The following is a 15675-nucleotide window of genomic DNA, read 5'->3' as shown; positions in this document are numbered from 1 at the left end:
ATTCCAGTGAAGGGGGGCAGCACGGGAAAAATCTTGGATTCTGGAGTGGGAAGAGGTGATAAGAGTGGTGGAGATGCGTCGATCATTGGCTGAGCGCAGGAAGCGGGCAGGAGTGTGAATGGAGAGGAGGTTAGAGATGTAAGGGGCTGTAGAGTGGGAGAGAGCCTTGTAAGTGGTGGTGAGGAGTTTGAAAAGGATTCTGTAGGGGAAGGGAAGCCAGTGTAAGGCAAGGCAGAGAGGGGAGGCAGAGGAGGAGCAGCGTGAGAGGAAAATGAGTCTTGCGGCCGCATTGAGTACAGAGCGGAGGGGGGAGAGATGTGAGTGGGGGAGGCCAGTGAGGAGGAGGTTGCAGTAATCCAGACGGGAGATGATGAGTGCATGGATGATAGTCTTGGCAGTATCCTGAGAGAGAAAGGGACGGATGCGGGCGATGTTGCGAAGTTGGAAGCGACAGGCTTTGGCAAGGGATTGAATATGGGGGGGGCAAAAGAGAGAGAGGAGTCGAGGGTGACACCCAAACAGCGGAGTTGGGTGACAGAGGAGATGGTGGTGCTGTTGACGACAAAAGAGAGGTTATGGTGGGATGGGAGTCTGGACGGAGGAAAGACAATAGTTCCGTTTTAGAGATATTGATTTTGAGAAAACGCGCAGACATCCAGGAGGAGATGGCGGAGAGACAGTCAGATACATGAGAGAGGAGGGTTGAAGAAAGATCAGGGGAGGAGATGTAGAGTTGAATGTCGTCAGCATAAAGGTGATACTGAAGACCGAAGGAGGAGATGAGAGCACCAAGGGAGGAAGTATAGAGTGAAAAAAGTAGAGGGCCGAGAACAGAGCCCTGCGGGACTCCTACAGGGAGAGGGTAGGGGGAGGTGGAGGAGCCGGACGTGGATACAGAGAAGGAGCGGTTAGCGAGGTATGAGGTGAACCAGGCGTGGACAGATCCAGAGAGGCCCAAGGAGAGAAGAGTTTGCAGCACTCTGCAGTTTGCAGACTCTAACAGTACTCCCCTCACTACAGGGTTCACCCAGGCTGTGCCAGTCAAAACATATCCCTCATTAAGGCACAATAATTAGACCCACATGGCTTCTGGACCCAGGGCCTCCCTCATACTTTCCAGGTGCTGGTTTACAAAATGGCTACTCTCCGTTAGTGTGGGGAAACCAGAGTCTTTATAGACTCTGGTCCCCCATGTGAGACATAGCACAGGCTATTTTGCATCACATGGGAAAGCTCCTGAGGCACGAGCTCTAACTATGGCGAGGCCTGCGCCTCGTCTCTCATACAACATCCCCCTGGTGACCTCAGTAGGGGGGGGGCATATATTTACACCAGTTTGTATTGCAATGTGGCCCACAAATGTATTACACTGCTCAGTGATGCCACTAGTTTAGTTAGTTAGGCTGCATTGTCATGATTATTAGTCCCGCTGGGACTGACCTACAAAATGTCTGCCTCCAATATATGTTGGCGACCGGTGGTCTTGAAAAGGAGAACAGACCCTAATATTAAGAAAACTACTTCAGAACAGAGCTTCATAAACTTTTTAGGCTGTAACCCAAATTATACCTGAATATCGGCTTTACAAACCAAGCTAAAGTTTTTAAAGGCTGATGAGGACTAAAATAGAAATGCTCTCAAAGTATTACTCAAAGTTCATTTGTTGTCTATTTATAGGGGCCAATTCAATGAGCCACAAGGTTCTTACAATGTGTTTCTGCGTGCGTTACCAGCATATACGGGACAGAAAATGTCTGCTCAATATTTTCTGCATCTCTATGAGGTGCAAGCAAAAAGGGGCGAAGATTTTTAGCAGAAATATTCCATGGAGACCCACCATGTGAGGTTCCTACATTAGCTCGCGACTAGTTGATTCTGCCCCATAGGGGAGTTATTTTATGGGCTGAAACAATATTCAGCCTAGTAGTTCATTAGAACTAGTTCTCACTGAGACATGAGGCACAGGTAAAGGCCCGTGCCTCTGTTTTCCTGATAGTATAAAACTACTGTGAGATAGATTAGCTAAAACCGCTAAAAAGGAAAGGTGGCGGTGTTGCCCATAGCAACCAATCAGATTCGAGCTATCAGTTATCTAGCACATTCTAGAATATGATAGCTAGAATCTGATTGGTTGGTATGGGCAACACCTCCACTTTTCCTTATTAGAAGTTTTAGTAAGCCTCAGTCTCATTTGAGTGGTGTTGATACTGTGTTTATTTGAATAATTCCAATTTTATGATTATATCCTTTATCTTCAGCGCGCCATGAAAAATATTTGCTTTTAGAGAGACTCTACGTCATGTAATGCGTGCTGTAGACTATCACTGCCTTGCACATAGTCTTTATTTTATAAGATATGGTACCATGAAAAGACCTTGTACACAGTTTATTAAAATTACCCACACACCGTTAGAGAAAGGCAGCTGCAGATTCTACGAAAGAAAGTTTTATAAAAGAAAAAGTCTTTATGTACATTATCTCTATAAATCCTGGATATCAAAGTTTATTCTGCTAATAAGTAACTGCATCTGTGATTTATGTCATTTGATTACAGGAGATAAGGAAAATTTAAAGCTCATTTCAGCTGCTAAAATGTAAGTACTTTCTAATGTTCTATAGCCAGGCAATAAGTAACATGATATGGACAGAAGGATTAAATGCAGAGAAGTCTCGTTGCAGCTGAACTGTTTAGTTTATCCTCACATTTTAGGTTTTATTTATTAATATTGCCTAGAGAGCAATGTTATTTTGGAGCCCATAGGAACCAATCAGATAGCAGCTTTTAGCGTGCAGTCGACTAGTGTAAGCTGATAACTATTGGTGGTGATTAGTTCTACTTGCTGGGCCTAGAGGCTGAGAATTTTTTTTATTATTATGATTATTATTATTATTATTATTGGGAAAGAGTAACTTAGCAATATAATACAACAGAGACATGATTGAATTGCACATGCTATCATAGATCATCATCAGCTATTTATATAGCACCACTAATTCCGCAGCACTGTACAGAGAACTCACTCCCATCAGTCCCTGCCCCATTGGAGCTTACAGTCTAAATTCCCTAACATGTACACACACACACACACAGAGACAGACTAGGGTCAATTTGTTAGCAGCCAATTAACCTACCAGTATGTTCTGTTTTTTGAGTGTGGGAGGAAACCGGAGCACCCGGAGGAAACCCATGCAAACACGGGGAGAACATACAAACTCCACACAGATATGGCCATGGTCAGGAATTTAACTAATGACCCTAGTGCTGAAAGGCAGAAGTGCTAACCACTGAGCCACTGTGTTGCCCATATCTATATATTATTTTATTCTGCTCTAAAGCAGGTGCATGGATAATGAAGAGAGTGGGGCTTAGGTCTATACCCAGTCTGGACAAGGTATGGCTCTCCAGATATTCTGAAACTCCAAGTCCCAGCATTCCCTGCCACCTATGGGCTGGCTATCTGCTGACAAAGCATGCTGGGGCTTGTAGTTTCACAACACTTGGAGAGCCACAGGTTGTCCAGTCCTGGTCTATACAGTCGGTTCCAGTGATGTAGATCCATGCGTATAAGACTTAGCAGGAGATCTGGCAGTGAGCTCTAAGCCACTGAGTCTGACACAAGGAGAAAATGGTAAAATGGACATTTATCCAAGTCTAAAAAAATCCACAAGCACCTCTGTGCTATAAGTTATCGTGCACTTAGGGTTCTATTAACATTGGTGGTCAGTGGGCGGTAGTAAGAGTCATATCCCTCTTTCATGCACCCAACCCCCTTCGAATGTTAATATATACAATACTTTATCAGTATCAGAAATAACCAAATGGACACAAGATTAAATTTGGCAAAAGGTCACAGTGTATTTAGATATAAAATATATATATATATATATATATAAGGTTCCGGGCATAGCAGAGCAGAGCAGACAGCTAAACAATTTACAAAACCAAACAGTGTATGGCCACCCAGCACTAACCATTGGTTATAATTAGCTATGATTGGCCGGTGCTAAAATCTGGTGTCAGTGTGACTACACCCCTTCTGGACTCGACAATGACATGCCCAGACAAAGTAGATCAAGGGATCCTCTGCACAAAAGGACCAAGAGTCAGGTTTGTTCGAAAGGGGCAATGAGACGTGGCCAGTCAGCGGTAGCACCATACAGAGCTATAAGGAGGGCGGTGCCTATGGCATAAGGCCGATGGGGCGCAACGCCCGCCTGCTGTATGTAGCCCTCAGATGGTCCCAGTGCTCTTACTACAGGGCTGTCATTTATCAGTGACAGGGAGCCGGCACATAGAGAAAGGTGCAAGCTCCCTGCATCCTGCCCCCTGCGGTGTAGCAGACGTGCACATGTGACGTCAGGACGCCGCATAGAGGAGCCTGCACAAGGAAAAGCAGCAGGAAGATGACAGACAGAAGAAGAAGACAACAGAGCAAATAGCAGACAGAGCAAGAAGATTGCAGAGCAAGGAGAAGACAGAACAAGAAGAAGCAGGATGCAGAAACAAGAGAAGGTAATGTAACTATATTGCTGTAGGGGGCTGTAAGAATTGTGAATGGGGGAGAGGGGGGGGCTGTAAAAAATGTGGGGCGGGAGGCTGTAAAAAAAACAGGAGGGGAGAGAGGGGGCTGTAAAGAACAGGGGGAGGGCTGTAAAAAACAATGGTAGGGAGAGAAGGGGCTGTAAAAAATGGGGGGAGAGGGGGCTGTAAAGAACAGAGAGGAGAGGAGGCTGTAAAAAATCAAGCGGGGAGGGAGGGGGCTGTAAAATACGATAATAGGGGGAGAAGAGGCTGTAAAAAATGGGGGATGAGAGAGGGGGCTGTAAAAAAAAATCAGGAGGGGACAGAGGGGGCTGTAAAGAATAGCAGTGAAAAGAGGGACCCATAATAAGTAATTAATTTTAAATAATAAATAAGTACTATATTCAAAAAGGTGGCAATGTGTTTATCAGTAATAATAATCTCTATTAAATGTGGTGGAAATTTGTATGCCATTAATTTGATTGTGGGGCTGCTGGGGTTAATAGGCCTTTGTACTAAATAGGAATACTATTAATGCCTGGGCTGGTGAGGGGTGAAATTGGTCGGATTATTAAATTTGAATGCTTTTAATTTAATGGGGCTGGTGAGGGGGAAGGGGACCTAATTATTAAATGCAGGTGCTATTTAATTTAATTTCATTTAATGTTAGGGCTCTATAGGGGCAGATTAGATACAAGGAGGCCTGTTTATTGAACAAAAAATGATAATGGTTTAATGTCGGACTGGTTGGGTGGCCTAGTGTTTAGTGAATGCTCCACTTTCCAGGAGGTGCATAGTAACGATCTCTTTTCCAAACAAGGGACCTAACATTCCAGGATCCAAGTAGATACTGCGTTTAAGACATCGGCAGCAGCACCAGGTAGGAATGTCCCCTCTGGCTGTGCATTCCCATGACTGTATGGGGGAAGTGGCACCAGTGCTCTGTCTTGCCCAGGGCACTAAAATGTTTAGTTACGGCACGGGCACCATATGTTTACTAGTCACTGACTGCACTGTTGTCCTGCCTACTGGGCCTCCTCTGTGACAGGGAAAGAAATATGGCTAGCAGTGCACCAATGCAAGGCAATCATTACAGTAGCAGGGTGGGAGGGAGGTAATCGTTGCAGGAAAAAAGAGACTAAGCAGCCACTGAGGGAAAAATATATAAGAAAGCGTAGGACCCTCCTTGTGGATCTTATTGGCTGTGTATGCAGGAGACTTAGCCCCAAATGGGTAAGTGCAGGAAAATGACACACACACATCATCATTTATTTATATAGCACCACTAATTCCGCAGCACTATACAGAGAACAAATTCCCTAACATACACACACACAGACAGAGAGAGAGGGACTAGGGTCAATTTAATAGCAGTCAATTAACCTACCAGTATGTTTTTGGAGTGTGGGAGGAAACCGGAGCACCCGGAGGAAACCCACGCAAACACGGGGAGAACATACAAACTCCACACAGATAAGGCCATGGTCGGGAATTGAACTCATGACCCCAGTGCTGTGAGGCAGAAGTGCTAACCACTTAGCCACCGTGCTGCCCATGATTTTAAGTGCGTTTAGCTTATGGCCTCACTTGTCATTTGAAGGGCTGCCAAGAGGAATTCAGGGCCCGGGTACAACAAATTCATGGGGCCCCCCTCATAGTCGAGTAAGCCCTAAAAAAAAATATCGGGGGTGTGGTCATTCATTCAGGGGCGTGTCAATGCGCCATTGGGGCGTGGCTAGCCTAATGGCGGTGCAAACATTTTTGGGGGTGTGGTCATACATTTGGGGCGTAGCAATGCGCCGTTGGGGCGTGGCTAGCACATCAAAATCACTAGGTCCTGAATTCACCAGAGCGTCACATATGTCCCAGCACTCCTGACTTTTAAGACATCTAGCACCACAGTGTAGTATAGAAAGAATGCAGTGTGTACACAAAGAGTTCAGTCTTGGCCTGCACCTTACATTGGGCACAACACTCACCAAAAATTGCCATTGTCCCTACTAGAATCACAAGATTTCACACACTCTGCTGCTCTCTCCTACCTGTTCTTCTCACTTTCACCACCTGTGACTGCTGCTTTCTTTAGTTGCGGCTTGTCCGGATCCTGAAATGTTGGAGGACCTATTTGGGAAAAAAAATGGCTACATTTAGAAAATTTTGAAAATTACAGCCAGCCCCGGCGTTAAAAAAAACCCGCAAGATTCTGAATTTTTTAAAAAACAATAAATAAATTAGAAGCAAGGGCCCGGCCCGGGCCCCCTGGCAAGCCCGGGCCTGGGTAAAATGTTACCCGCCCCCCCCCCCCCTCTCGGCGGCCCTGGACATTTGATACAAAATGTACTGCCACTTGAATTTATCAAGCCAGGGCTCGTTGGTGGCTCATTGGTCTAACTAAAATCTCCTTTCCTGGCAGCCTAACGCTGCTGGCAAATAGAGGATCTGACCTCTACGTAGCTATTGTGCATCCACGGCTAAGGTTGATGAGACCCAACGATGGATGAGGATCGTCTTCTCCGGCGGTGGTACAATCCTATGGACTCCATTAAAAAGGAAGAGGCTGGCGGCGCTTTTCACCGCTTGTTAAATTGGGTCACATTGCAGTCCCCATAGAAGTCTACAGACAGTGACCAGCATTATAAAGGTTTAGACAAGATAAATCTCTGATTTCTCCTGCTTTAACCCCTGGATAAATTAAAAGAAAAGTTTTGATGGCCGTTATATGGGGAAATCAGAGATTGGCCCAAGAGGAATTTATCCCAATCAGAAACCTTTAGTCTGGCATTTGCTGATACTTTGTAAGAGTATATTTTACTTATTTGACAACAGGTCATACTGAATTCTTCTCTGGATCTGTAAATTTATATAAGAGCATTATAGATGCAGTGAACGGCAGAGTAATAGTTTGTTTGGGTTTCCACAGAATCAGAGAACAGTATGGACACAGGCAGATATGGCTGTGAATGACATGTATTACAAGGTTACACAAACATACTTATCACCAGCAGTATCAGACGATCATTATAAAAACACTGCTCTGCATTCGGTTACCAGATAAATACACCAATTGGCACAAATCACTTATAGTATCCATCCAGTAACAATGTGATTTCCAGTACTGGACAGGCTAGGACATTGGGACGTGCTCTTATTATTTACATCACCTGCATATGACAATAATTATATTTACCAATTCTATGAATTTGCAACTAAATCTAAACATCTAGGTTGCATGGAGTTTATTCCTTTGTTTAGAGTCACTTTGCTCCATTCAAGATGCAATCCTATAACTCAGTCATCCTTTGTAAAATCTCTCTGTGGTGGAGACTTATATCGCTACAGTCTCTCTCAGCTGCGGCATATTTTGCATTTCAACACTCGAGCTTGTTCCTGAGGAGCTATTAGTCAGAGCTCCCCTTTCATGTACACAATGACAAAGGAAGAAGGGGTGAGGGGGATTGTGCTGTGAACGGTCATGTCGACAACATATGTGTTCCAAACTCTCTCCGCTCACTATTATCATCTGATTGTGGTTGACATGATAGTCGGATGACACTTGGCGAACTGTAAATAATTATAGCAACTTGAAGAGAAAAAGGTAAGAAAAAAATAACACCACTATAAGCGGAGTTTAATTGAAGTTTACTTTTCTGTGACTGATCACAGAGTTTAGGAAATAGCCATAGACAGCTTGATGATCTCATTGATTGCATTTATTACTATATACACTCTACTGTTTGCTTAGTCATCATCATCATCAACATTTATTTATTTTGCGCCTGCAAATTCCGTAGTGCTTTACAAATTGGAACAAACCTTAATAAAACATTACTGGGTAATACATCATCATCATTTATTTATATAGCGCCACTGATTCTGCAGCGCTGTACAGAGAACTCACTCACATCAGTCCCTGCCCCATTGGAGCTTACAGTCTAAATTCTCTAACATACACAGACACACAGACACACACACACACAGAGACTAGGATCAATTTTGATAGCAGCCAATTAACCTACTAGTATATTTTTGGAGTGTGGGAGGAAACCGGAGCACCCGGAGGAAACCCACGCAAACATGGGGAGAACATACAAACTCCACACAGATAAGGCCATGGTTGGGAATTGAACTCATGACCCCAGTGCTGTGAGGCATAAGTGCTAACCACTGAGCCACCGTGCTACCCCTATACATACAGACAGAGAGGTAAGAGAGCCCTGCTCACAAGCTTACAATCTATGAGACAATTGGAGTTTGATACACAAGGTCATGTGCTACATCATATTGCATATTGGTTCAGCTAGAATGTAAATTATTGAGTGGGCTGTGTGATCAGCCACACAGCAATGTTGGTCAGAGGGTTGTTGTCTTGTGTTAGCTGTGTAGAGGGCGGTAATAGGGTAACCTAGGGAGATTAAGAGGGTGGTAGAGGAATATTATAAGCTTGACCGAAAAGGTGGGTTTTCAGAGAACGGTTGAAGGCCTGAAGACTGGAGGAAAGTCTTGAGGTGCGATGGAGTAAGCTCCACAAAGTGGGTGCAGGCCGAAAATAGTCCTGTAACCGAGAATGGGAGGATGTGATGAGAGTGGAAGAGAGATGCAGATCTTGTGCAGAACGGAGGTGTTAAGTTGGGAGATATTTTGTGAAAATCAAAATGCTGCACATTAAACTGATATCTGAATAAAACAACATACAAATAAATGTGTGTTACATCCAGGAGCTGGCAAAATATAGACCTGGGGGGGAGTACACTGCCCAGGCCATGTGCATCATGTGCCACCACAATACTTCTTTCGCTATTGCTGTCTCTAGATGACAATAGCAGAATATATTGAAGTTATTTATTTACATAAATAATTTTTCCTAATTGGAATGCCTCCATAATTATTTTTTTTTTTAACAATAAAATAATATCATCAGCTAACACAAACAGCTAATTTTAATAGTGATAATGCCTAACATAAAGCGTCAGACGGCGCAGGCAGAGGGGGAGGAGCAATGTTTGCAGCAGTTTTTCTCAAGAATGAATTCTATGTTCATGTCTGTATGTTGGACATTAGAGGTTACGTGCTGTTAATATTAGGCTTTTCAATCACGAATACCGGGTCCACTTTCCATGTATAATATTACCTATGGATTTAATTGGAGTACTACCCTTCTGGTAAAATGACCCTGGAAAAATGGTAAAAAATGTGTTTTGTTTTCATGGGCGTAGAAGTAAGTTTTTAGTTTACTAACCTATGCCTCATTCTCCCAATGCAAGACAGGACAGCGAGGTTTCCACTATTCTCAGCAGAAATTGCCGGTGGCAGAATAAAATTTTACCGTGGCCTGGTGCTCACCATGAAGGGAATAACTATAGGCACAAGAGCCCAGCATCAAAACACGGTTACTCTCACTGAAGTAGGGCCATCCTATTAGCAGAAGTGCCGTGAATAGGCAGGTGACTTATCAAATCATCTATTTATATAGCACCACAAATTCCGTAGCGCTGTACAGAGAACACACTCACATCAGTCCCTGCCCCATTGGAGCTTACAGTCTAAATTCCCTAACATACATTCATACACACATTGGCTGAGAGAGACTAAAGTCAATTTAATATGAGCCAATTAACCTACCAGTATGTTTTTGGAGTGTGGGAGGAAACCGGAGCACCCAGAGGAAAACCACGCAAACACGGGAGAACATACAAACTCCACACAGATAAGGCCATGGTCGGGAGTAGAAGTCATGACCTCAGTGCTATGTTTGCAAATGTGCGTACATAAGACTTCTGTATTTTATTTATAAATAGGAGACAGTTGTATATAGTCTTTACAGCAGACTAATACTAGCATTAGTACAGCTTACACTAAAAATGTTAAAGGAACAAAAAAAAAGCATAATCTGGAAAATAAAAACATTTTTCCTATTTCTTACTTAATAACTGTTCAAAAGAATAAGACATTCCATTATATCACCAACATCATCATCATCATCATCATCACCGTTTATTTATATAGTGCCACTGATTCCGCAGCGCTGTACAGAGAACTCACTCACATCAGTCCCTGCCCCATTGGAGCTTACAGTCTAAATTCTCTAACACACAAACACACACACACACACACTTGGGTCAATTTTGATAGCAGCCAATTAACCTACTAGTATGTTTTTGGAATGTGGGAGGAAACCAGAGGACCTGGAGGAAACCCACACAAACATGGGGAGAACATACAAACTTCACACAGATAAGGCCATGGTCGGGAATTGAACTCATGACCCCAGTGTTGTGGGGCAGAAGTGCTAACCATTTAGCCACCGTGCTACCTCTACCAATCAAAAACAATGTCAAATTTACATTTTTAAAGGAAAAAAATTGCTTAAGTTCATCATGAAGGTATATTTGAAGCTTTTTGATGTGTATGTGTAATCTCTTTTTATTGAAAATTCCAACTTAAACAAAGTCACACTAGTACAGGTGCAGTTAGTTATAACAGTGGAAATAAATACAAAAGAAAAAGATGCTATAAAAGTTTGTATCAAGAGAAGAGAGATGGGACAGGAGGGAGGACACAATACCTTCAATACTTTCTGGAAAACGTACAGGTTTACCGGCAGGGATATATCAACGCGTAGTTAGAAAAGTATTTACAATGGATAGGCGCTACCCAGAGTGTGATTTGTACTTATCGGTGTCTTTGTATTCCAACTAATAGAATCATGCATTCCGGGTACTGATCCTTAGATGATAGCAATAAACCCCCATATCCATATTGTATTCAACTCTATTAAATCATTCTTTTGGGGGGAGTGACTCCAGGGCACAGGGATTACTACCTCAAAAAAGACATTATTTTCATTTGGAGACTGGAATATTTGTCAAATTGAGCAGCCAAAGCTCTGGTCCCTTTGGGAGCCTCTCCACCTATACTGACCTCTGCAATACCAACAACATGTTGCCCGTATTTGGTGATAGCCAGAAACGGCCAAAGCAGGTCAGGAAAATGTCTCCCTGAGCTTCTGAGCTGAACTGACCAGCTGACCGATCCTAGGAGAGTCTGATTGTGACCACAAATGGACAGTTGCTTGGTGACAAACCAATAGGTAAGTCCATGTTTGACTCCAATGGTGTAAATGGTGAGGGAGATAAGTAATTAGGTTGCCTACACTTCATCCACTGACGTAGTGTTGGATTAATTGTGAGGTGTTTGATTACCCGTAATTTAGCTACCCAGGAACTACATAGTTTGGGGAATCCAGTCAATGGTCTTCAATTGTGACATACTGCTGGCCCGATTCTGGCCTTAACCAGTCTACAGCACTAGACAACAACATTGTCTAATATTAATAACTGCAGAATAACGGTAGCTGTAGGCCACCCCTGGACTTTTCTCTGTAAAGTACATCATGAGAGAATCTAGGCCTCTTTCCTCTCCATACAAAATCTCTAACGAGTGGTTGTATGTCCTTGAGGAGTCTGGATGGGATATCTGTTGGGAGGATTTGTAGCAAGTCCAAAACTTCCGGTAAGATACTCAGTTTGATAATATTGATTCTGCCTAACCAGGAAAACCTCTTGGATCTTCAACCATTCAACTCACTTTTAATTTGAGTTAGTAATGGGGAAAAATTCAATATAAACAGTTAGGACAGATCTGTGGGTAATTTGTGTACGTTAGTTAGGTTGGATGTCACAAAGGAAATGCTTGTTTTAGGCCATTAAATATTGATATGGGTGTGGAAAGGTTAAGGGCAAATTGATTTAGTGTAATTTATCTTAAAGTTCAAATTGTCACCAAAGGCTTTGAACTTGAAGCTTTTCTTTGACTTGGACAAAGCGGGTCTTATTCATCTTCGAACACAATGTGAACACGTTTAAAAAAAAAAAATGCACGTAACTCGTACGCACGTGATCCCCTGTTCAAGTTCAAATGGATCTCAAAAAACCTTTTCCATTGAATCAGGGTATAAACAGGCTCCGGATATTAGTTACTTGCTGTATGTTAACTAACACAGCGCAGGATACGCATATGTATATGTGCCATATAAATTACCATCAGAACGCATGCAAAAGAAATAATTGTATAAAATAAATGTACAACTTCTCACAATATAATCAGTAATATCTATCTATCTATCTATCTATCTATCTATCTATCTATCTATATATATATCTAATATATAAATGTCTAGTGGCGTGTGTTAGTCTGTCTGTCTGTGTGTGTGTGTGTGGAAAAAATAAAACCAAGCTGCAGCGCCACCTGCTGGGCGGAGTTATACACTGACCTACAAAATTCTTAGTGTGTGTGGAAAAAAAAATTCAGAAAGGGCTGAAATTTGGTATACTAAGATGTTTTTAATTTGTTAATTTAATTTGTTAATTGTTAAAAGTGTTTATAAAGATTTAAAAAAAATATATATATATTTCTTGAAGGAGAAGTGACAGTTGGGAGTGATTGGTGGTTGCCGGGGGTGACAGTTGGGAGTGGTTGGTGGTTGCCGGGGGTGACAGTTGGGAGTGGTTGGTGGTTGCCGGGGGTGACAGTGGGGGGTGGTTGGTGGTTGAGGCCTGGGCTATGGCCCAAATGCATGACAAGAACCTTTTTAACACCTTAAGTAGCTTGATTTGACTAGAATGCATGAGTATCATTCACGGGTTACCTTGTGTATATATATATATATATATATGTATATTTTGAAGTAAATGCATAAATCATAATATTATTAATGTGCACTGTACATATAATGCATTTTTATAGTTGCAACATGCTCTTACACCCACGGCTGGCTGTGATCTGTAGTTCCACAAAGCAAAATGTTAAATAAAAGCACAACACCCTCATTCCAACCACAAATCTTTATTAAAAATAATAAAACCCCAAGAAATACAGCAAACACCCTCATGTACACCATAGATTTTAATTTAAAAAAAAAACCTCACCATGGACGAAATCCTCAGTTTTATGATGCTTTACTTACACACACTCATTTACGCAAAGTCCCAACAAATATTTTTACCTTCGAAGAAAGATCCGGCTTGCCCACTGTCCCACAAATATTTGTACCTTACAAATGTCCATGCTTGGCCAGTGTTCAAATGTTTGTAAATTTCAAAAAATGTACCTCCTTGTAAAATCTTTAATTCTGCTGTACAGGGGGGCCATTGTTACTTGCAGTGCTGGGGCCCTTCTTCATTGCAGTGTGGGGGCCCATTCTCTTGTGCAGTGCTGGGGCCCTTCTTGATTGCAGTGTAGGGGCCCAATCTCCTTTGCAGTGCTGGTGCCATTCTTGATTGCATTAATTTACTTTTATTTTTTTATAGGAAAATGAGTGCCTTAACCACTCCTCATTTCAAACTCGCTAGGACCAATAATAGAGCGCGAGGGGGTGAATGCAAAAAAAAATTGAATTGAGCGTTTCGTTTTTTTTAAAACGCACGCTCGAACAGGAAAAAACGAGCTCGTTTTTTTTTTTTTCCCGAGCGCAAAATTTTAACGCATCTCGCTAACAATTGAATACCCCCCATAGAGACACATATATAAAGTATATGATGTTAACTGCTTTCTCCATTTATGTAATCAATAAATACTGTGGTCAATTTTCAGACCAGATGCCTCTGATGAGATGGCTTGTTCTATGCCGAGAAACGCGTCAGTTGCTTGATTTTTTGGGTGTGAAGCAACTACCACAAACCCCGGGGTTTTTATCTTATGCACAGTTCTAGATGCCTAAATAATATTCGTTGGACTCATGGACGGACTGTCATTTATCGTATTCATCTTGCAGGCTGGAGAAACGGATAATACCATCTATATTGGATGGAAATTATTTCTCACTTAACATCCTGTCTTATTGCTTTGGAGATCATATTACACACAAAGCTGTGTTGTTTGGTTGCTGAGCCCACGGACATTTAATTGTTATTTCACCAGCTATACTTATTGTGATTGTCAATCACAAATCAAGACGACTAGGAATTTGGACTGTGCTTATATAATTATATGTTGCGATTATCCACCAATATTGTATTTATATTCTGTTTTATTATATGTTGATTTTGAATATTTTTATTGATTTTATTAAATTGTTACTTTTTGGTTTCAAGTTTGCGCTCTCTTTTATTCTTCTTTTTTTTTTTTACAATTTTCAGACCTGCAGTGTGCCGGTGTCAGTCACAGGCAGTGGTGGAGCTAACGTTGTTGGTGGTGGTGCAGTGGTTATGACGCCCGGAGATGAATGGGGGCCAATAATTGGCACACTCTGCGTAACGGGTTCATCAGGCCACTGTCTGTACCAAATATCGTGTCATCGCAAGTGTAGAAAAGCCAAACAGGGGGGGGGAATGCATGCCCCCGCGGGGGATGGGCTGCCTCACAAGGCTCCTTTCCAGATTTTGCTACAGGGGCTGTAGGTGTGTTGTTCCTCCCCTGGTCACAAATTCAACCCAGGAAGTGCTGGTTATCAGAAATCATCCGAAACGTTCCCTTTTCTACACCTTTATGCACCATGTGTGCAAATAGAAAAGCTCTGCACAATTCTAGCATCGGAATACAAAGACATACAAAGGATACAGAGAAAAATCCCCAGCAACACTGCCTTGAACCAGTAAATGAGCTGCCTTTCTACTTGTACATAAAAATGCAGAATTCTCAGGTACACTCATCTGCAAATTCATGATAAGCCACCCACCATGTCACGGCGCTTCTGTTAATAGGGTGGTCCTAACTCTAAACAATGGGTCATACATTCAAGTGTTTTTTAAATTGAGAGCTAACTTACCAAGAGGTTCCCCAAAAGCCTCAAAATGGCAATACAGCACCAGCACTCCCCATCAGCCTCTGATACACAAATTCAACCCAGGATTTGCACATCTGCAAATTCATGATAAGCCAACCGCTATGTCACGGCGCTTCTGTTAATAGGGTGGTGCTAACTCTAAACAATGGGTCATACAGTCAAGTGTTTATTAAATTGAGAGCTAACTTACCATGAGGTTCCCCAAAGCCTCCAAATGCCAATACAGCACCAGCCCTCCCCATCAGCTACTGATACCAACATGCCTCTCAAACAACAATACAGAAATGGAAGTTGCTCAATCGATTTATAGGTTCACAGCAGGTGCTTGAAACGATGGAGTTATCCAGAAAGGAAAATATGTCTGACGGTAAAG

The sequence above is a fragment of the Mixophyes fleayi genome, chromosome 2 (assembly GCF_038048845.1).
Source record: "Mixophyes fleayi isolate aMixFle1 chromosome 2, aMixFle1.hap1, whole genome shotgun sequence".
Classification (NCBI taxonomy): domain Eukaryota; kingdom Metazoa; phylum Chordata; class Amphibia; order Anura; family Limnodynastidae; genus Mixophyes; species Mixophyes fleayi.
The sequence above is the reverse complement of the archived record's forward strand: the minus strand, read 5'-3'. Positions refer to the sequence as shown.